Below are 21,105 nucleotides of genomic sequence, written 5' to 3'. Positions count from 1 at the left end.
TGGTTTCTATCTATGCTAAATACACTTGTAAAGAGATCTGATTTCACTGTAAAATAGGTGGAACTCTAAACAAGTTCAATGCAACACTACTTTTAATAAAGCTACTTAGCGTAGCTGTTCTGGAGACTGTGTTTATTTCTGCAAGGGTCTGGCTGCCCGTAGGATTTGAGAATAGTCAAGGGTAGATTGTTTTTTCTAGTGCTTTGTGCAATGGCATCTTCAGCCACGACTGGGGCCCTAAAACCTTAAGATAATATGAACTCTGGCCTGCATCGAACTGCATAGTTTCTTGTAAAATAAACAAATTCCAATCTTTTGCTATGTTGCAGTATTTTTGTTTCTGGCTGACATCTTACGTGTATATGTTCATAGTGCGCCTTCTACCCAAAGGGTACAATCATATCAAGTCACTGTTGCTGTTTTGAGAACTTAAATGGCACATCTTGCATCCTATTTCTTGAACCTTTTGCACTATTGATGCAGACAAGAAATGAAAGAGTTAAGAGCAGGGTATTTGATCATCCTTGTAATCTTGTTTCATTTTGTTGTGATGTTACTGCTTCACCCTTCAGGGATGGAGACTATTGATTCTCTCATTTCTGAAGCTGTAACTCCTTCACCCCTGTATCAGTCTGAGAGGCTGGCTGCCTGATGTCAGCTTTATCCTCGCTGCTGCTTCTTCCCCTGACTTGTCAAAATAGCAAAAGTGGTGGGAGGGAGGGGAATGGATTAGAAGTGGCTTGTCCCAGGGGATGTTGCTTAACATACAGGCAGTGATTAGATGGCTCACACGTAAAACATGCACATTGTCTATGGAAGATAGACATAACAAGTTGTTGTCTTCCTCGGGAGCTTTTCCCACATGCCTGTTATCTGGACAAGATGCTATGATCTAGTGAATAGCCAAGATATGTTACCCTTTTGGCAAGTCTGTCGGACTGATTCCTACACCTTAGATGAATACAGGTGAGGGATGGACAGATTCGACAACAACTGTGTTGGATAGCTTGGGAGTTGCTCTTTCTATGAGAATGAACCCTTCCTGGTCTTGTTTCCCTTCCTGTGTCTCCCCATCCCTCCTCAGAGGAAACCAGCAAGTGCAATGCTCCACTGCAGGTACATTGACACTAATCTTGCACAGATGTAGTGATTTTCATGATCTTTCTCTCTCAAGCACACTCATGGATCTAAGTGCAAGAAAAGATTGGTTAGAGTAGGCAGAAAACAAAACAATTATGGGACTAGGTGCAAAGGGATTTTGTCCTCTTCTGCAGGCAGGTGTTGCTACTCGTAGCAAAATGCATCAAACCGCAGTCTGCATAGTTTTGAGGAATGGAGTACATAATTGTGTTAATATCTCATTTGAGATGTACTGTTTCTACTTGTGGTGTTTCAAGAGTGCAGTTGTTTTGTGAGAGTGGGATGCTCTCTGGGGTAGTTTACAGCACATGATTGCCCATTGATTCGTTTGTGGCAGTGCAAACACTGGAGCAGGAGAGTATGTTCTAAAGCAAATATCAGAAATTCACATTCCGAGGTAAAAACAGGACTCTGCAATTCTGTATTTTGTAAGATGCTAGAATTCGATGGCTTCTTCAGCAGTACACTTAAAAGCCTGATGCAGTACACCAGAAGGAGCTTACTGCACAGACTTCATTTTCCTTCATTACTGAAAAGCAGAGTTGGGCTTGCAAGAATAAGCTCTGGTTCCCATTTTCTTCTGAAATATGAACTCTGCTTTACATTCCTGACCCGTAACAGTGTTATTCCAAAAACATGCCTTTTCTCCACGAAAGCAGCATGTGTTGAATTATAACGGTCCATCCTGCATGGTACACCTTCTGATTTTCAACAGACGTGAACTTTTACAAAGAGGTGAAAGTTCAAGGGAAGGGAGGGTTAACTCAGAAAATACGAACAGAAATATTTCTCAACCCCTTGTTCTTTAGATTATTCTCAATAAAAGAAATTAAAAGCAGAAAGAATTTTGAAATCATTTTTATCTTGAGAAGGACCTAATGGCAGTTTGAACTTTTGGAATTTAATTCGTAGGTTAGAAGCCATCTCATCTTTGTGTACAACTTACTCACAGTATTCAGATGGAGGGAAAACATGCCTGTGTCTGAGGTCTGAAAATAGATTTGTAATTATGCATAATGGGCAAGGATAACTGACTGTCTTGCTTAGCTTTGACATTTCAATCTAGAGGAAGGGGAACCTTCTTCCACAATCAGTATTTTCCATCGAAAACACTGTGAAGTTCTTTGCGCCTTGTAAAGCCTGTTATCTGCAAGTTGTGTGTATGATGTTGAGCTGGTTAACTTCTGCTTCTGCTGTATCTGTTGCTCGCTACTCAGTTGGCTCTGTTCCAAGCAGAAGCTGAGCAGTTTGCCTAATGGGATATGAAGTTCTGGCTGGTGCCTTCTAGTTTCAGCTTTCTGTAGCTCAGGGACTGAACAGCCTAAGAGGCTGCTGTAGTTGTAAAGGTATAAATTGGGCTATACTGGAAAAACTAGAGGGAGAGGGAGAGTTTGGGGAAAAAGATGGGTAAGGGCTGCTGAAGAAGTTAAATTGTTGTAAGGGATTGGCTTCTTGGAGTGTTAGAAACAACTGCTTGGCTTCCCCCAAGAAGAGGAGCATCCATTTTTTTGCAAAAGCATCTCTGCCTCGATACACAGGTTACTGGAATGATGCCCTCTGCCATCAGGGTAGTAGAGATGGTGCATATTACATTGCCCTCTCGCGCATCCTCAGGCAGTGTTGTGAAACAGGAGGGAATAATGCTGCACGAGCTACTGATGTAAAAGGGGACACATCTCTCCTCAAAGGGTCTAGGAGTTCTTTTTGGGAATGCTGTATACAGAATTAATACAGAGAAGCCAGCTGTTTTCCCAGAGCCTGGCTGCGCTGGAATTCACTTCTGACAGCAATAGAAGTTGGTGGTAAAGATTCCTTTGCTTAAAAAATAGACACCAAAAATGTGCAAGTATCTAGTAAGTTTTGATTTGTGAGTAGGGGAGCTGTGCAGATGCAGTAAGAAAAGGTAGAATTTAAACCTGGATCAGTGTTTGTCCTCCGTTCAGTTCAGCAGACATGCTGAAATAGGAGGAAGCTGTAAAATCAATGCAATGAATTGTAAGCAAATAATTCTATCCTTGTCCTGACCAGCCTGTAGCTTCTGTTGACCTTGTTACTCCAGCTTATTGATTAATAACTCTGAGATGTGCAGGGATCTATGTAGCTTAGTACTGGGTGAAATCTGTGCTCAGTCTCCCTGTGGCAATTTCAGAATGTGTACATGGAAGATTTTAAATTGAGTGGTTATGAAATTTTCTTTCCCCTTATCTGTTTTTATAAAGAAGTAAGTGTTGAGTGAATGTTTTCAAAAAAGAAAAAAAAAAAAGAATCTTTACCTCTCACCTTTTTGAAGACCACCTGTGGCTGGCCCAACTGTAGAGAATACAGGCAAATACAGGTAATACAGTTAAGTCCAGATAAAACCTGACTGTGGCACAGGTTGCATTAATACCAAATTACGTCCGTACATAGCTAATGAAGCTGGTATGCTTTAACTGTGCTAATCAGGTATATCACCTGTTCTCTGGATTGATTTTTTGCCTTTTTCAGCTGTTAGTGCAAGAAATACCCTTCTGTGCTGTCTTCAGGAATAGAAGTATTTTTGAATACCATACATGGTTGTAGATGTGTCAGTCTCCTTTTCATAGCTCTTCTAGGTTCCTGTGTGACCTTGTGTGCATGATGGATAATTTCCTTAAAGTTCGGGGCTCTACAGCATATTCCAAGATACAAATGCTTTCCTTCCAAGCCTTGGTTTAGAAGGGATAATTTCAAGATGAGCCTGCTGTACTGTTCTTTTTAAAATAAACATGAGCATTCATTCCAGCATCTGTCCCTAAATAGATCTTCGTCTCTGTCTCCCTGAGAGATTGTAAGTATTAAACCAAACAGATCATTAGCGTTTTTGCTACGTTTGATGGGGAGGAAACCTTCCTATATGAATGTTTTTAGTATCTACTTATCTGTACAATCCCTAACAAAAAAACATGCCCGTATGGGTTTAGCAGGCTCCGGTTTTGCGCTAAAGTCTTAATATTCCCGTCTATACTAGGATCTGAACACAATTCTTCTTCTTTATCCTTATGTTCAAATTCTAGCTATGCTGGGGGTGGGGGGGGAAGTAGAAGTACTGCTGTGATGGTTGTTATCTTTTGTGTCATTGTGTTCTGCTCAGACACATAGAAGTTGACTGACTCTGTCGGCTTAAAAGAGATACATTTTGATAAAATATATCTTATGAGTTCTACCAGAACAGTTTGGAAGTGGTCTCCAAGGTAACCAGACTTTTCCTGGCATAACTCAGTACCTCTGTCTAAAACAAGCGTTGGTAGTGACTGCGTTGGTGCAGTAGCAAGAAACGCACCGTTTTTGATTAGACATGAATAATTAGCTCTCTGCTCGTGGACCAGTGTTTTATTTAGAGATCGTCTGTGTGAGGCAGGCTCTGTTACCCTTCAGAAAGGGATCAGAGTTCAGTCCCAAGCTCCCTGGGCCGGAAGAGACTGAGTGTTGAAGAGCGCTCAGCTTCTGGGGCTGAGAATAAATCTTTTTGTGCTCGTTTCCCCAGTGATTTCTCCTTCAGCCAAGCAGAAGAACAGCATTGACTTGCTCTGGTGGGAGGTGTATGTGTAGCCAACTGAATGCAAGAAACCTGAAGTCTTGCATGCTCTTTTTTTCCGATTTTTGTGAAACTAAACAGAAATATTTCTTGAACATAGTCATTTTTGATAGCTCACAAATACTTACAATGTGGCACTAGAGTACCTAATTTTTCTAGATCTACAGACATGCAAGGTTTTTTTATTGCCCCTTTCATTGTGTGTTGCAGTCTTATGCAAACAACATATGGATCATTAAACAACACAATATGTTGTTTGTTTTTTGGACTTTACATTAAAATTCTCTAGTTTCTATTTGCAAAATATGACATCTCTTAAAATAGCAGTGGCATGACCGGTTATAGTGCTTGCAGTAATTCAGAGCTTGTACAGTGTGTCAGGATGTATGGAGTGAGTTGATAAAGCTCAGTTGGACTGGCTGTCATCCACTTTCCACTTCAGTTTTCCTGTTTGACATTAAATGTTTGGAAAACTTCTTGCATAGGCGTAGAAGTAAATGAATGACGCATTCTAAAACAAAACAAAGCTAAGGAAGTGGCTAGCTACCCATGAAGCTCAGTATTCATCTAGAGAACTTCTAATTTATTTCCAAATAATGTAATATTCTCAAAATGCTGTTCTTTTGCCAAAATGTTTGTTGCTTTCATTTTGGAAAATTGAACTGGAACAGTGGAGTTCTCTTTTCCCCACATCACATATGTTCTGTGCAGTTTTTTTGTTTTAATTTCCAATGTCAAAAGCTGGTGAATGAAGCTCTCGCTGCTATTTTTTAGTGCACCATGGAGGCTGCAGGTGACCTTCCAGCAGTGGTGAAGCTTCAGCCTGCAGCTTGGTGTCTTGTGCCCTCTCATGCATTGTACACCTGGTTTGTACGCCTGCTTTGCACTGAAAGTGGCAGGGGAGGTAGCCAGCCTGTTGTGAGCATAACAGCCCAGTTTTACAAAGGGAAACAGAGTAAAACCAGTTCAGCGGCCGGGCAGGCGTTCAGCGAGCAGCCTGAAGCAACGTGTTGTGTCAGGGACGGAGTACAAAGCCTTGGACAGCTGCAGCACAGAGGCTTAATTTATAGTGACATTGTGGAGTGTGCGCCAAAACTTTCTTTGCTCCTGAGGAAACAGTTTTCAGTGGATAATTGTGCGGCATCGTAGGGTTGTGTGGAGATGCTGAGGAGCAGTTTGGTTTTTCTCGAGCAGATGGCAATGCTTTGTGGTGAGATTATGGAAGACCTATCTGTTCCCACTTCAATATAATTGTAGTAGTCACTGCAGTAATATTAATCCCATCTTTTGCTAATAGCAACATCTTCATCTTTGCCTATTCTGGTAAAGTAACAGGAGGCTAATTTTGCTTTCCTAGCTTTGTCAGTTTTTTCCCATTCAAACAGCATTACCAGGCCAAAATCTTTGAAAGCTGATTTCCGAGAATTGCAAGACTGCTGTGAAATACACTCTGTGAAGTTTTCAGAATTCAAGTCCTTGATTTCTGAGTGCAATTAAGTTTTTTGAAAGAATAAAACAAAGTTGATATCTTGTGATTGATGTTTCGTCTGTTAAAAGTAATTTTGCAGACTTTCAGGCCAAGTTTGTGAGAGCTTCCTTTTCAAATCCATATTTAAATATATAAATAGTATATTTAACTTTCAAAATGCCTGTGCATCCAACCAATAATTCAGTATTTCTGTACTTGCATGGTATAACTTAATTATAATAGCCACTTTCTGTAAGAGAGGATACTCCACTATGTTGTAAGTTTTTGTAGTCAAGATGTGACCTCAGCCTCTGTCAGAATGACTAGTTTATCCATCCTTAGCTTTTTATTCAGTCCCTGATTTACAAGTGTGGTTGCAGCTTCCTCTGCAGTTTGTACTTGGACTCTTGGCTCACGGTTTTGAGATTTTTTTGTTTGTTTGTTCATTGTTTTCTTTTTCTCCTTGCTTTCCATCTCACTACTCTTGAAGGAGAAAAGCAGTGGCATCATATGTGGTGGTCTTCTTCCCTAGGGCAGTGGGACTAGCATGACTTGGTACTGGTGTCCACCAGGCCATAGAGAGGCCAGCCTGTCTGCTGTTGACTCTCCTTCTCCGGAGCAGGAGAGGGAATAGGAGCTGTGACAGAAGAAACAGCGGGTCTGAGCAGAATTCTGTTAGGAACAGATCAACGATTACTGGTTCAGATCAACGGCCCCTCTAGCCTAGTTTCCCAGCCTAGCGGCTTTGGCAGTGCCTGTCAGTGCGTACCTAGGAAGAGCAAGCATAGAGCAAGTGTGTATGCCATTGAATTGTAATTCTTTCCTAGCTGCTGACTATTTTGAGCTCAAGCAATTTCCTGAGCCTGTTGTGATTTGAACAAAACTTTTCTTCCAAATCTCTAATGAATCTCTTTCCTAATACACGATCAGTCCCTCTTGAAACCTTGTAAACTTCGTGCATGTGCAGTATCCTTTGGCAAGGAGTTCCTCAAGTCCACTATTGACTTTCTTTTGTTTTATTTTGAACCTAGTCCTGCTGCTTTCATTTGATGGTCCCTCATAGTGCTGGAAAAGACATTGAACAGTTGATCCCCAACCTCTTTCCCCATGTTACTGATGATTTTATAGACTTTATATTCCCCTTAACTCGCCTCGCTCTGAGGCTGACACATCCTAGCCTGTTTATCCTTCCTACAGAAGCCGTTTCATTTATCTGATCATCTTACACTTTTCTAAACCTTTTCCAGCCCTAACGTCTTAGAGATGAGAGAGATGAGAGAGATGAGAGAGATGAATACTGTACACAGTATTCAAGCCATCGGTGAGTGGCTGGAACGTACAGCTGGTGCACAGTGTACAGTGATTTGGTTTTGTTCTTCATGCCTAATCTGCTTAATTCCTAACACTGATTTGGCAGGGATTGCACTGGGTGTCAGGACATTGGGATGCTTTTCCTGGCTCTGCTTTTGATCACTTGCATGATCAGATGGCTTCTTAGTTTATGCATCTTCTCTGAACCTTTAAGCTGGTGTCGTTAGGTCTGTATGCCCTTAGAGGAAAGGATTTGTGTATGTTCTTATAGTGGCTGCTGGGGCCCTGTCTCCACTGGGGAGCAAGGTGCTATTACACGGGGATTGGAGGTGGTTTGTAACATGGTGGTTCTGTGAAGGCTGCGGAGTAATGTGTCTATACCCCAGTCCCCAGTAGTTATCCCTGGCTAGTTTTGTCATTGTGAGAAATGAAACTACTGCTGTTTGTCTCTTTTCCATGCTTTTCTTGCTGTATTCAGTCTATTTTTCTGGTAGCCTGACTGGAATTGTGGGTAATTTTAAACTATTTACAATAAAAAGCACAGTTTTTCGTAGAACTCTGTTAGACCTTGCCTGTTTAGTTAAGACATCTGTGCATACCTTCTTAGATGGAGCCCTAAATGTAATGAGGACCGTAGTGATAACTCTATACTGAATGGTTATGTCAAATGCTGTTCATTCCAATGGCTGTAAAACAGTTTTTCTGTTGTGCATATTTGTGTAATTAATGAACTGAAAAGTATTTTACCTGCCAGAGCTGATGGCTCTGATGTCCTTCTCAGCAGTTCTGTTTCACTCAAACTTTTCATAATGCAGAAAATAATATTCTTTGCCACCTAAAGTACTGTTGGTATATAGTCTTTCCCCTTCCCCCACCCCTTTTTTTTTCTTTATTTAAGGGAAGCTTCCTTTGATTTGCAAATAGTCCTTTAAGCTTTTTTTCCCCTCTAGATTTTTCTTGTTCAGTAAGAGTGAAGTAGCAGTAAACCACAGATTGCCTTCAAAGTTTAAGAAGGCAAACTTTTTAAAAGAGGCATTGCTGCAGAAAGGTATTGCAGGGAAGTCGTTTGTTTTGCACATACTTAACTGAGTGGTGTTTATACAATTAATGCATCAACCCTTATTGTTAGTTTTTAAGAGCAATACCGATTTCTTTTCCAAGGAAAGACTTCAGAATATTTATCTTGGAGACTTAAAAAAAAAAATACTTATTTGTGTAATACTTTTTTAAAATAGATAGCCAGATGGATCTGGGGAATGCTTGTGCATGTCACATATGTCTAACGCCTTTCCTTCTCCTGGGACCAAGCTACATTACATCATATTTTATGATTACAAGACAGAATTTTAATGGAACTTGGCCATATGCTTGAGTCATCTGTTCTCTTCAGTTTTGGAAGGATTATACTAGCATCTTCAAAAGACTGTTAAATTTATTGACTTTTTTTAACCCATAAAATTTGGAAAACTTCTGCTGTTTCTGGCAATGAAAACTATCCATTTTCAGCTTATTACATATACAATACCTCACAGTTATTAACTGCATCCTGTAATAGTATCTTTAACAGATACAAAGAGATGCTTGTATCCTATGTTAATTTGGGTTTCATATCTCATAAGATGGAAGGGAACTCCAAAAATATGTAATGCAGATAATTACAAAATACAAGTTCTTTACATTTTTGTCATGACCTACAAAGCTCTTAGGGGTTATCTTTTCTTCCTCTGAGGCTTTATGCCCGTTACAAATCCTTACTCTCCCTTCTCTCCCCCTCTACCCTTCCTCAACATAAATTATTGAAAAGAAAAGCATGTTTTGAAACAGATGAGAATTAACTAGCCACTGACTACTCTTTTACTCCTGGGAATGGTTTTGAATTCAGCAGTTACTCATAGCTGCTGCATTAGATGCAGTCCATCATCCAGCGTAGCCACAACATACAGTCTCGATGTTGGAAAAGTGCGTAGAGTAAACCGGGCCTGGTAGGGAGCAAATATCTAGGGATATTTGTCCAGCCTCTCTGCTTGTAAGCATCAAAGGGAAAGAGTGTCTTTAGATAAAAGTTTTGAAAATTCTACATTATTACTTAGCATTATTACCTCTCATGTTAGCTTCTCCATGGGCTATACCAAAGAGGTTGTGACTATAACAGGGTTATTTTTGATGACAAGAAAGGGGTTAGTAGCACAACAGGACCACTTTACATGGGATTTTGTGCTCTGTGCTCAATCTTTTCATTGTCACTTTTTAATGAGCAATGACTTTGTACTGGGAAGGTGAAAATTGGTTGGTATTGTTTAGCTGCTGAACTCTTTTATTGTAGAAACTGTGCATGGATCTTGTGAAGAAGTCAGAATATAGACCAGGCAACCCTAAGGAGGGTTTCTCAGTGTAGCAGCAACAATATCCCTCATAGACGGAGATCAAGACTAGATGCTGAAGCCACTGGCAGCACTCACCACTGATATGTGAAGAGTAACTTGATGATCCTTGATGATCTTGAGGAGCAATTAATAGGAGGCAAGAGGATTATAAAAAAAGGGCAGAGGGCATGTGTTTATGTCTTCTCTCTTCTTGTGTCAATAATCCTAGCATGTTTGGTAAGATACAGGGGATCTGAGTGAGCAAGAGCACTGCAGTGATAACGCTTAGCACTCTAGCAACTGGCATATGGATAAGGAATATACAGATGAGAACGGAAGAGTTCAGTACATGTAGACTGGTCAGTTAGTACAGAGCTAGGGCAATTGCGCCAGGAGGCAGATAGCTCAATCATTGTTCAAATAGGAAAGGGTTGAACCCCACTACTAGCTTGGGGCAAATAGCTGAGTTTCTACAGGCTGCCTGAAGGACAGTGTACCAGCTGTAGCCCTGATTACGTGAAAGGTGAGGCCATCTGTGCCTGGTAGACGGAAAGTCTACATAATGGGTGTTACTGTTCATCCTCGGAGAGGAACGAAGCTCCTTCTGCAACGGAGGAGGACGTGGGCCCAAGGGAAGGAACCAGGGTGAGTGCTCACTTGCCCTTTCTCTCCTTTTATGTAAAGCCTGCTGTGTCTGGGCAGTTGATCTATCACGTACAGCAAGTCTGACACACGGAAGACTTGTCTGAGTCTCAGCGCACATGATGTGGAGGATAAATAACGTGGGAAGATGTGGTGTTGGGAAATCTCATGCACTCTTCCCTGGCTGCTGAAGGGAACTTTATTTGTGTGCAGAACAACTATTTTTTTCCAAAGTTCTTCAGTCCTACTGGGAATGTATCTTAGGTGTAACTTTCCAGTGATGCCTAGATTATCCTTCATTGTACCAATGGAATTTAAAACAGCAAGCAAAGCTTAGCTGTCATATTTGACATCTAGAGGTTATAATCCATCACACAAACATCCATCAGTGGCCTCACGAAGACCAGACATAGTGGAACTTATTTTGCCTTCTTTTGCAGTCTTGAAGTACTTTTAGAGATTGAGTTGAGCTCTTAAAGACTCCAAACAAAACCATTTCTTGGAATAGGGTTTTGTCTCTTTGTATGCACTGTGTTTTGTTTGGCTGTGTCATGGGTTTCAGAATAGAAGGCTATACCCCAGTAACAGTGGATATGTCCTTTACAAGAATGACAAATTCCACTATAAATAGACTGTTTTCCTACTCTGAATAGTTTTAGGATTTTAATATAGATTTTCTTATTATGAATTTTGAAATTGGATTGCTTCCTACCATGGCTATCTAATAGGTATAAAAAATAATTTGAAGTGGTTTTAAAAATAACTAAGATGCTTTTTGAGTATTTTGGAAAATAATAAGATGATGGAGCTTTGTCAAGTAATCTTCTTCAGTCTCTGCTAGTAGGAATGCCCGCCCCACCCCCCCCAAAAAAAAAAAAAAAACAGCTGTCATTATGTAAGCTGTGGTAGCATGTAGATATTTGTGATAAAAAGATAATGTACTGTGGTGGCTGGTACCTTATCAGTACACCTTGAAGCAGTAGTGATAGTGATCAATTGATCTGATTCAGAACTGTGTGCAGTTCTAATTTTTTTATCTGTAGAATCTGTAATTAGCCTTTGTGTCTTTTTGCCTGTATAGAAAAATGGAGAAAAAAGGGCAGCTACCCCAAAACTAATGAAAAACAGGTTTGCTGTGCAGAAGTGGCAAAATGTGCAATAATGGAAAGGTTCAGCAGGAGCAGAGATGGAGCTATAAGGATAGAAAGTGCCAGTCCGCATAACTGAGCTAATGATGGATGTAAGTGGGTTACTGCAGAAGAGAGTGACATCCTTTCACTCATCTGGAAGCAGGAAGATCCATCGGGCACTGATAAGTCTCTGACTAAATTTGCTAATCAACAGAAACTGGAAGGTGATTAAAGATCTGAGTAGATAGAGTAAGCTCAGATACTCCTAGCAGCAAGTAAGAAAATTCTGCTTGGGAAGTGGTGTGCGTATACCATTGCATGTTAAAGCCGACAGGCTGACCAGGGAGTTTAGACCTGTTCCCTGGTCATTAGGGCACGCTCTGCTCCTCAGAGACTATTGTCTTCAACACAGTATTGCAGAATGCAAGACAATCGACACAGTAGCTGAACAAACAAATTTTGCTTGCCTAGTTGGCAATGTCCCTGTATCTTACAGCCTGTTTATCACTGAAAAATACTTAACAGATAAAAGATGAGATTGGATTGCGTGGCCCATTTCACTTCAGATCTCCTGATTTCTTTTTTTCTGAACTGAACATAAAGCAGCTGTGTACTAGAAATCCTGAAGACTTGAAAGGCCAAATGTCCTTTATGTGAGTAAGTGTTTGACCTTGATGCATAGCTAAAATCTGTTGATTCAGTAGTTCCTCAATCTTAAAACTTTATTAGAAAGCAGTTCTTTTCAGACCTCTAATGTTGAAGATCAGCTTCTTATTTATAATTTTTTTTATAAATTAGAAATAAGTAGTCTAGGTGGTCCTTGGGTCACGATTTGTGAGAGTTTGTTGTTGTTTGCTTCTTTGTAGTGTAAATCTGCATTCTGACATCCCGTGGATTTTTGAAGGAAAGAACTGCCATGTATCCAGTGGTAGACTGTAGTCTATTAGGTGTACTTTGCTTTTGATAGCACTTACTGAGTCATTTTAAGATGAGAGAAGCAATCACCTGAGTGCATATTCACTGTAGTTCAACTCCTTAGAACTACGAGAAAAAGCAGGACAATGGCAGATGATCACTTCAAAGAGGATTGATATGGATTTTTTTTAAGTAAAAAAAAAAATCCCCTGTGTTTTTTTGTCCGTGTTAAGATAAGCATTGTTTCATTTATAAAATATACTCAATTAATTCCTATCTTTAATTTCTTCTGTCTTATTGAGGATGGTCAGCTGCCTATGGTGTGGTTATTGCAACATCCTTTGATATCTTCAAGTAAAGATAAATCTCCAGTTTCTGTATTGGTGATGTGTGGGCTGATAAACAATGGGCGGTGGTTTGATATATTGCCAGTGCTCTGGTTGCATGTTATTAATGATTTGATGTAGTTTTCCTTACTTTGTTCTAAGGCTTAGCATGTGGTGAGCTTTGTGCTCACCACTTTCCTTCATCTCCACCGGAAAGAAACTGGTTACTTGAAAACAGCAGTAATTACTTAAAAGAAAATAGAAGACTGGACGTACCTAGATGCAATACTTCCTGATGTTAACAGGAAATCTTGCTGTTCCTCACATGCAGAGATTGATTTCCTTTGTCTTGAAAAAAGGCTAAAAAGTAGCATCAGAAACAAAAATACATCATGGCCTTTACTGGGAAGTGAAATGAGAAGTGTCTCACAACCTTGGTAGAACTCCACTATGTGCCTCTAAGCCCCCTAGTTGCAGCCTGACCATTTTCATTGGTCCTGGTGGACCTCTTAGCCTTCCTTGCAGACTTTCTGGCCTCAACCTCTTCCCTTATTTCTTATTCCTTTACAGAAATGAAATCTCACAGCTGATTTATGAAGAGGCTACTGATCTCTCCTCTATTAACTGTGCAGATTCCTGACACACTGAACTTATGGCTCCTTTGCATTTGAAGCCCAGATGAGATTGTTAAAGCGAACCTAGGTTTGTCAAGAAAATAACAATTTTCCTTTACTCAAAAGAAACATAAATATCTCAGTGAAACAGCAAGCTCTTAGATGCAGTTCTCTCCATTTTCATTGCCCTCTTGGGTGTTCAGCTCACAGCCTGCCTCAAATTCCAGTCATTATTTAAGCAAAGATCTTTTATTCTGCAGCTTCTTTCTGTTTTCCTCCAATACCTTACTGTCTCAGGTGGCCATTTCAGTCAGGTTGTCCTTCCCCTCTCTGCTGGTGAAAGACCCTTTCTTTTCATAGCTTGCAGTCCCCTTTGTCAGCAGACCTTCCAGGCGGTGTTACTAGCTGGCAGAAGTGCCCTGCTGAGTGACTTGCTGTTCGGTTGTATTCTGGTGTTCAGCAGGAAAAAATTGTTTGTTTGGATAATAATCACTTCTTTATCCACAGAAGCTACCCAATGAACGGGTAATTATCAAGGTTTACCGACAATGTACTGTTAGCCTTTTGTTACCATCCCTTGTCCATTCACTCCAGCACAGGGCATTTCCTGCCTTCTTCATGGTGGTTTTAGCTGCTGTTCATGTGGAATTCATTGTCTGACACAAATACAATCTCTAGTATCAGACAGACCTCACACACTTTGCATAGACAGTTACCCCAACTTGACACAGGTAGCACAAAAAGCAGGAGAAAGACAATGGATTGACATTTTTGGTTGTAAGATGTTCAGGGATAACTTGTTTTCCAACTCTTATTTCCACCTTTAAAGAAATGCTGTGAGCTGTAAATGCTTTGTCTGTTTATGTGAATAGTAAGTATTAGCTGTCATTCACTTAAAAGAAGGAACATCAGCAGCCAGGTGAAGCTGGAAAGGGCATTTCTGGTGTAGCAATTAGACAGCGATTTATAGATAGTATCACTGAATTACTTCCAAAGCTGTTGTCACTCTGCTTTTTTGACAACTTGTTAACTAGAGGTCAGGACCTTACTTGTGGTGAAGTTAATGAACGTAGCACCTTCTGGCATGACGTTCAGGATGCTGCACTAAGTGGTGTGCAGAGTGCAGCAGAGGTCAGCTTGCAATGGCGCTGCTACCATATATGGCCCGGGGACAGATTTTAATGGTAGAGAAAAGGGCTGGAGCCCCAGAAATGGGAAGAGGTCCCAAAGGCAGCAGCTCCTGGCATCCATTAAGCACTGAATGTCCTGGAAGCTGCTGCCATGGACTGGATGTTGCTGATAAGCTCAACAGCATCTTACCCCTCTGCAAGGAAGCTTTCTGCCCCTGCCACTCTGGTTTGCCACTGGCAAAATCAGTCTCTAATTTTGAAGGCAGGGGAGAGTAGGGAAAGGTATAGGCTTATCACTGACTCCTGGGCTGTGATGCTTTCAGATAAGCCATTCTTTTGAGAAAAGTTGTCCTTCATTGTTTTAACTTTGAAGGATGTTTTCTTTAGTAACTGCATTCCCTTCAATAGGACTGTTCTTGTTTTTAAGACTCTCTTGGGAAGTCCAGCACATGCGGACTTTCGTGGATGACCTTGTGATGCAGTGATGACCAGTATCTTTGCCATGCAATTGTTTGAGGCTAGTCTTTAAGTATTCCTTTCCTTTTCCGATAGTGAGCTGCTGAGTTTGAAATTATCAGGAATTTCAGTTTGCTGCTCAGCTTCCCTGCAGCTCTGATTTCAGTGGAGATAACATAATCTGTCTCCAGTAGATTTGCAACAATGCAAGGTCACTTAAATCATCTCCTGTAGGCTGCATGCCAAAGATAAAGAAACATAGTAGTCCAGTTAATGTTTGTTCAGGTCTTTGTGCATGGAAAACACTGTGTGCAAGTGCTAAGTAGAACTATTACCTTCTCCTGTTATAGCTGTCATTTCTTGCATGACATACACAGGTGGTTTCAAGACAACGGGGTTTAACATCCTGATGTGATAATCATGATGATTTAAAAAAAAAAAAAAGTTAGTACCTTAACAGCTTTATAGAAAATCTTTTTCTAATTCTTCAGCTGCTCCTCTGAACAGGAAAATAATTCTGTTTATGACAGAGAAACCTTCATATCAAAGGCTTTTTTCGTAGTTAAAATGTAAATCAACTGTTTTAAGCAATGTTTACTTTGAACTGCAAAACCATTTGTCATCTTCACATGCTGTGTATGATCTTAATGATAAAGCATTTTTCGCTCGGCAGTTTCAGCTGCAAATATAGTAACTATTTTATTAGTATCTCAGAGCCATAGGGTCATCTGTAGGTTTGTGGAGGAAATAACGTGTGTTCAGAGGAACCACTCAGTCAAAAAACTATCAGTGCAGTTGCTGTCAGTAACTACTGCTGAAGGTGTCTCTCTGTGGCTGACGGAGCTGCAATTTTTAAAAGTCCCACCTACCCTGACGGTGAACGTTGAAGGTGTTGCAAACAGGCTGCTTAGGGCTTTAGAGTTGTGCCCTTTTTTATATCTACTCATAAACTGGTAGTGTAGATCAAGTCAGTCAGTTCTCTGCTGTCCTCTGCCTCACTCCAAAACCTCGGTCCGACAGTGCCTCCCGCAGGGATGGCTTTCCACCCACAGCTCTGCGATCTCTTCCCTGCTCCCCTTCTCAGCTTCTTAAATGTTTAAACATGGAAAGCACTTAACAGTTACTGGAGAGATGCTTCTGACCAATGCCATATGGCGCACTTCCTCATCTGAAGAATGAAAATTGAGGCTAAAGACAATATTTCAGAGGGATATTTAGTTTCAGTCAGACTGCATCAGTATTCTGATGAGTGTTACTTTGTCTCCTGATAAGTAATGCCTATTACTTCTAAGTATCATGGCTCAGTTTTACAGGACACTAATTATTGTTTTGTTTTAGGTTTAGAAATTGAAGAAAGACTGTAGAATGCTAGTTCTCTTTTATTAAGCTAAAATATGTGTATCATGAGCTGAGTTTTGCATGTGTTCACAAACTGTTGTCATTGCAGGATGTCAATAGTTTGAATGTCATCTGGTTGGCCTGCGGCCTGCAGAAGTGGAGAGGGACTTGTGTTTTCGAGGGGGGGAGGAAGATAACCCCCCACACGTGCTATCTTTTCCAGGCTCAGATTCTGCCAACTTTCTTATACAAAGGCAGTGGTTGCCTTTACACTGAGCTGTTCCGATGTTTCATGTGTATGTATTTGCATGTAGTGCTATGTCTTGTGCTGTACATATTATTCAATTGGCTAATTTGCATATGAATATGCTTAAAAAATCTTTAGCTTTATTGCTGATGAAAGGTGTCAGCTAAAACACCCTGAGTTTGAAGCTTTTATTGCTGTGGTGCTACACTTGACAGAGATTTTTCTGAAGATACTATCCTACTACTCAGCACTAACCTTGAGCTTGCTGTGCCCTACATGAGTTTGCTCAGAACAATAGGTGTCTAGGTATCTCCAACATAACAGGAAACCTTTATTTATACTACCTGAAAGAGTGGTAGTGGCAGATCTGGAACTTCGCAAGGATGGTTTGGCGGGTGGTGCTGTGCTTTTTGGATGAAATAGGGAAATTGAGTCAGTTGGCATAACTAAGCAAGGGGTCTGTGCTGAGGAGCCTGGTGATAACGGAGGCAGGATGTAGCACCGTGGCAGCTGAAGGAAGGGGCAGAAATATGTGGGCTGCCTGAACGAGCGGGATGGGGTGGTTTGTGGGGTTGCGGCAGAGGAAGATTGCTGCAGAAGGTTTAAGTAATTAATGTCTCCAGCTATCCCCCCTGCTGACCACTTCAGTCCCCCTACTTCTGCAGAATATATCTCAGTGCATGTGCTCCAGGAAAAACAAATGCTGGTGCTGCATGTTAGATGGCAGGTGAAGGTGGCTTTTATGCTAAAAATGGACAGTCATAGCCAGGACTGGGAGCACCTGTGTTTTCTGTCATCACAGCAGAAGCTGACTCTTGAGTCTTCAGCAGATACTTGGTAATAGGTGAGACTTATGTGGTCAAAACCAGGTGAGGTAATATTACAATGAATTCAAAAATTTTACATAATGCGACAGTCACTGCCTTTGTTCAGAGATTTGTGTTTTCTGATCTGCTGTGGGACCAGTGGCTGTGCAGGTTTTAATTACATGAGGAAGTGTGAAAGCCCACTGACTTAAATGCTTCCAACTCCCTTGCCAGGTCCTGGGTACAGTGATTTCCGGGCTGTCATATGGATTCTCTTTTCTTCTAGATCTTTTTCATGAAGAGGATGAGTAACAGGGCAAAAATCCCCTCTTGGAATGGGTGTTTTTGAGAGTCCATGGCATTCCATATTTTTTTTTATTTGCTATATCTTTAACTTCTGGAAGCATTGTATGATGCTGCTGATTTGAACACAGCGGAGGAATACTTCAGCAACAGTTGATGTCTACATAGTTGGGTTTTCTGTGTGGACAAGCTGATTGCAGAGTACAATGTATCCCTCATTGCATTTTGCAAATGAAATATGAGTTTTGTAAATAGATGTATGACACTTGCCTGGTAGTTAAATATGTATAATTTTGAGATAACTTGAATATAAAATTAGCCTTTCATCTAAAATAGTAACATCTTTGCTGCTGCCCTAGAACAGAATTTTCATTGCTTTAATGCAAAGATATGTAATTTTTATGTGAGTAATACAGTATGTTGGCTTCTAAGCCTCTTGCATAGAATACAGCTATTTTAATTTTTAGATGGGAACATCTCTGCTACAGAATGATAAGGGGAAACTGCACATGTCCTTTGTTTTCCATGAACAAAACAAAAGAGCTGGTACAGTAGTGCTAAAAGATTTTATAGCTTCACTAAGAAGGAATCTGAAAACATGCAATTGGAAGAACTAATGTAAGGTGATTAAGTATGTGGCAGTCTCTATGAAATTATTCGTTCCCTTAGCAATTCTGAGTAAGTGCTTAGAAGAAAAGCTGCTAATTAGCTACTAGGACTAGGACCCTGACTGAAAACAAGGTTCTGAAATGATTACCAAATGAAGAGCTTCCTATTCTAGCCTTCAGCCTCCTCAGAGGGAAAAAGTATTACCAACTTTGCATGAGAAATAAGGAAATGCACACTGATAGTCTTTCCTTGACATTGAGATGAATATGATGACACTGAGTATTTTCAGGGCCCGAGTGGGAAGTTGTATAAGTTACAGCTTGTCCAATTTGGTACTGCTAATTCTTAGATATAGGGAGTAAGTGCAGTTGCGCGTATGAATAGGAAGCAATTGCTGAAATGATGCACTGTGAAATCTTAGTTCAGCTGTGTGCATGCGAACCTGTATTTTAGTTATCAGAAAGGTGTGGCTGAAAACTACATTACAGATTAAATGAAGTTTCTCTTCTTTTAAGAGACTAATACCTTATGCCAGAGTCGTTTACTAAATAGCATCATTCTGTAAATAAGAACCACTTTCAGAGCACTTCAGGCTTCCCCCCTTCAATATCTGTAAATCTCCCAGTTGCAGCATCCACCCTAGGTAAATACTGAGGTATAATTTGAGACCCAGCTATTTTGGTTTCTCTTGGGTCGGGGATGTTAATTGTCAATGTAATTATAGACAGAGTGATAGTTATCACAGCAGCCCCTGCAAGGGGAGATTGACTGTTGATCTCAGTTCTTAAATTTGGGGACTGGCATTAGTGTGCTTGTTTGCTTATGTCAGGGTACTGCTAAATGGATTATTGTAATATACACCACTGATTTTTCCATTTAATAGCTGAATATTAAATATCTATGCAACTGCTCCTGGAGGACTCAGCTATGCTTACACTGTAAAGCTGAATGCTCTTATAGCTGTGCTGAAATCCATTCTGCCAAGGTTTTTCAGTAAGCCTTAATCTTAATGCTTTCCTGTAGCTTGTTCTGTTTCATATTTCTGAAGCAGAACTGGTTATTTCAGGTTATGAGAAGATCTTAAATTAGGTGTTCTTGTATTTCTTTTTGGAAGTATAGGTTAGTATTTTGTTAGAAGTGCATGTGTAGATTATCATATTACTTGCAGCCTCCCCATTCCCTTTCCAATACTTAAAAAAAACAGAAGTGCAGGAGGTAGGTACTGCCAATGCTTTGCAGTTAGTTGTCTTGGTGATTAGAGGATAAGGATGATTCATCAAATATCCTATATTTAAATATTTTTTTCTTGCACGAGTGGTGAATACAAACAGGATAAACTCCAAAACAAGAGGCATAATATGCTATCAGAAACTGTGTTAATTTTACAGGATTTTATTTACAAGTAAGATACATTTTTTTTAACATCTGCTTTTAATAATGGGCTTCTTTTAAAAGCACAAAACTCCCCAAACCAAGAATATGCAGCGAGTTTCATTTTAGGTGGAGCCTGCTGCTTGGCAGGGCACTCATTGCCATGGAGTCTAAATATTGCTAAGAGAAACATCATTTTTTGCTGATGTAACTAATGCTCTAGAGTCTGCAGTAGTTTATTCCGCTTTATAAGCATAAAGGATATAACTTGCTAGATGTGCGTTTACCCACCAGTCATGGCACTTGCATAACAGACTGCAATTGTTCTTTCAGTCTTCTGTGTGCCTCTTCCTTTGCCAGAGCTGCCCTCCAGACCTGCTCGTTCCAGGTGGCGTTCCTTTAGCTCCTTTCTCTTCTCATGTTCAGACTGCCCTCTCTCCCTGAGGGCTTTTTGCTTTGGTCTTTAAACTGCCACTAGCCTGTAACACTTTTCTCCTGTTCCTTTTTTCAGGGTGTGCACAGCCCATGGAGTTGATTCATATCGGTGCACACCTCATGCTCTCTTTTCCACAGCAGTCCACAAGGAGAAGCGTCAGATTTTGTGTTCAGCTTGGGGCAAAAGAGTCTCTGTGCAGAGCATCAGGACAAAGAGGTTAAGGGGAACGCTTCTCAAGGAACGTATTAATATGAATTCAATCCTTGCCAAAGTTGTGCGGAAATCCAGTGCTGATAAATAGGCAGTCATGCTGGAGATGAGCTGACCAATGTCAAAAGAGAAAGCCCTGATCTGTTGCAGATACGCTCCTGAGTATAGGAGGATGTAGCACTAGTCCAAATGCAGTTTTTAATTCCATGCAAACCAGATGATCTTCGGAAGATTGCACTCTGCTGTCAGTCCAGACTAGAAGGCATGGATACAACTTTCACTTCTCTTCCAGAGCCGCCCCCCCCCTCCTTTTTTTTTTCCTCCCCTCCTATAGTCTCTTAGGATAGAGAGGGGTAACATTCCTCTCTTTTCCTATTAGATCCAAGTTGGAGGTCTGGTAGGGGGAGTAGGCCAGGTCCCGAAAGTACAGAAGGGAAGGGGGGGAATCATCATATTAGACAAAAGTGTCCTTTCATTGGTCCAGCTGACAAGGATGAGCAAAACAATTTAGTGGATTATGCTGGGAAAAGCTTGAATGTAGGGTGGTCGTCTTGTGCTTTCAGCAGTGCTTGGGATGTGCTGTCTATTGATGGAGTGATTTGTTTGTCCTAAGCATGACCAGGGGATAAAAGCTTAGTAAAATTAGTTAGTCTGGGAGAGGCAATCTCTGAACTTGTTAGTCTCTTGTGAAGTATCAGTTGGGGAAAGCCTTAAACACAGAAAGTTTTGGCCAG

The 21,105-nt window shown here is 40.6% G+C and overlaps 1 protein-coding gene across 5 annotated transcripts in view; it reads left to right on the top strand.

Moving 5' to 3' along the window:
* LOC138060888 (ankycorbin-like) overlaps window positions 1–21,105 on the top strand; it is an 86,353-nt gene that overhangs the window by 29,133 nt on the left and 36,115 nt on the right. The gene's annotated exons all lie outside the window — the stretch shown is intronic.

This window comes from Struthio camelus, chromosome Z, assembly GCF_040807025.1.
Source record: "Struthio camelus isolate bStrCam1 chromosome Z, bStrCam1.hap1, whole genome shotgun sequence".
Lineage (NCBI taxonomy): Eukaryota > Metazoa > Chordata > Aves > Struthioniformes > Struthionidae > Struthio > Struthio camelus.
This window is presented reverse-complemented; position numbering and strand designations above follow the sequence as displayed.